Raw genomic sequence first — 2632 nt, 5'->3', positions numbered from 1 at the left:
GGCCAAACTCACAATAGAAAGCCTTTGCTCTGCTACTGTCCCAGAGAGCTGGGGAAAAAAAACCTTCATAGAAGAAGTCACTCTTAACAAGGGTGTTAACCAATTCAATGAGTTCTCTCATTGCTCTCTCTCTCTCTCTCTCTCTCTCTCTCTCTCTCTCTCTCTCTCTCATAGTAAAGTGAACTTAACTGGCCTACTATTTACCCATAACAAATGGTGAAGTTCTGAGCCCTTTTTAATTTTGACCACTGAAGTCATGATAATGCTTCATCATATTTTAGAAATAGGGCCCATGTGCCTACATATGCCTTTTATATACCAAATGTTTATCATTTTGAAATTGTTTCAGTTGTTTATGACTTGTGTAGGACTGAAATTATCTCTGCATACTACAAAGCAATGCAGCACTGCATTGCTTTCAACGTAGGCTATTCAACACACTTTAAAAACACACTGAAAAGATACGGCCATAGTAGCCTACTAAAAACATTTTGTTCATAATAATGGTGATTAATAAATGGTGATCTTAAATTTTCATACTGACATCCTGAAATTTGACTTGGTAGATCACGGCAGACCATCAACTTCAAAAGTAGATCTCGGTTAAAAAAAAGGTTGGGCACCCCTGGATTAGAGTTTAGGCTACTTTATTTATGTATGCTCACTTAACCAAGAAGCCTAAATAAGGCAGTGGCCTGTTAATTCAAAATGACTAATTTTAAAACATTGATTACCATAGTGAAACAAAATGTAACTGTAAAAACTGTGTGTAACATTTGATAAATATAATCAATCACTGATATTGTTTATTACAGAAATGTACCACGTGATGCAGTAGGCTGTTGATGCTTGGATTTCAGGGTACGTTTTACTATGCTTCAATGTTAGGTGAGATGAATGTAATGCAGTGTTTCCCAACCAGGGGTACGTGTACCACTAGGAGTATGTTTTATTTTATGAATAAAAACAAATGTATGGTCATGATCATATTGGGATAGAGAACATGAGTGAGGTGGTACTCATACTATGACAAAAATGCTTAGGGGGTACTCAAGACGAAAAAGGTTGGGAGACACTGATGTATGCCCAGATCATGTACGCCCAGAGCAAAGTCACAGGCAGTGTGCTTCTCTTCCATTCACAGACTGCCCATGCTTTTTTAAAGAGATAAGTTAGAATGCTTTGCATATCTATTTGTGTAGAGTTAATCACCAAGACAATTTCCAGAAGTTGTATCCAGGTGTCAATTGTGTCCTTGTTCTGGTGTTGTTATTTTCAAACAGAGATGGCTCTTGCTCACTGGCAGTGACTTGGGTCATGTGAGACAGCATCAGAGCTCGGGTGACATCTCTCGCTCGGGTGAAATCTCTCCTGGAAGATTTCAAGGTATGAAATGTTTTACTCGGCTGCATCTTCCAATAGATTACTCTTTATATTGGTATGTAATGATGTCCTTACCACCAACAAATTCTCTTCAATCATCAGCATCAATGTGGTCTATAATTCGTCCTGCGACTTCTCAATGCGAGCTCCCATTGATATTGAAGCAATAACTGCTCCGATTATTTTTTTGACTGGAGAAATGGAATCCTGCTACAGTGTCCCAGACCTCTGTGTGCTGGAGCTCCACCAGGGGGCTAGAGCCACATACACACACACACACACACACACACACACACACACACACACACACACACACACACACACACACACACACACACACAAGAGGTGTAAGAGATTATCACTCTTTTGTTTGGACTTTCATATGTAAATTGTTTTTTTGTGTCCTGAAAATAGACAAATAAGCTACATACTGTACATGTTGTATTTGTGTTTTATGATTTTATAGGTGTGTGCAGAGTTCTGAAGAATAAAAGTCAACAGTCAAGTTCTTCTCCATATTCTCCAAATCTGACGGAGGCGTTCCATCAGGAAAGGGGGAATGGTTGGTCGATGCCTCCAGAATAATGATACCCATGACCCAGGTATTATGTACAAAGAGAATGTTAATTTGAATCTTGATGCCTACAATATTGTTGATTTGTTGACAATCGAGATGTATAAACATTAAGTCAGAATAACTTGTGTTAAATTGTCTAACTTTTCCCCTGGTGTATTTGGTATTGTGGTAGCATGTTTGAAATGGATGGTTAAGAAGGTAAAATATGTCATGGACATCAGTTAAATATTTACATGTGTATCTGTCGAATTACTTTGTTTCAGGCACAACATGCTGACAGGCAATCGGCTATGGCAGAAAGCATCCATGCCATCTACGTGATCCGCCATGAAGGTTCAGAAGCTACTGACAGTCCTGAGGACATCGGAATCATTTTCAAAGGGGTTACTGCATTTGGCTGCTTGCCAAACATCCTACCCAGGCTTCGCTCTCGCAGTGACGCAACACCTTCGGCTCTGCTACACACACTCAGGAAAACTTTGTTCAGGTACTTTCGGGTTCCCTCCACAGCAGGAAACTCCACCCACTTTGTCGGGAAGCAATCGACTTTCAGCATCACCAACCGTCCTGGCTAGAGGCGTGTTCAAGGAAGTGACAAGGTTTGAGCAGAGACGCTCTATTGGGACTAAGAAAATGTTTGGTTTAAACTTTGGCTCAGCCTGTTCGGCCCTC

At 40.2% G+C, this 2632-nt stretch overlaps 1 long non-coding RNA gene across 1 annotated transcript; it reads left to right on the top strand.

The window, feature by feature from the left end:
• The first annotated feature begins 1161 nt into the window (after window positions 1–1161).
• LOC134439214 (uncharacterized) lies at window positions 1162–2276 on the top strand. The gene is made up of 3 exons (XR_010032729.1): window positions 1162–1386; window positions 1850–1985; window positions 2224–2276. It is a non-coding gene; the product is annotated as an uncharacterized LOC134439214 (long non-coding RNA).
• Window positions 2277–2632: the final 356 nt, after the last annotated feature.

This window comes from Engraulis encrasicolus, chromosome 22, assembly GCF_034702125.1.
Source record: "Engraulis encrasicolus isolate BLACKSEA-1 chromosome 22, IST_EnEncr_1.0, whole genome shotgun sequence".
Taxonomy (NCBI): domain Eukaryota; kingdom Metazoa; phylum Chordata; class Actinopteri; order Clupeiformes; family Engraulidae; genus Engraulis; species Engraulis encrasicolus.
The sequence above is the reverse complement of the archived record's forward strand: the minus strand, read 5'-3'. Positions and strand labels throughout refer to the sequence as shown.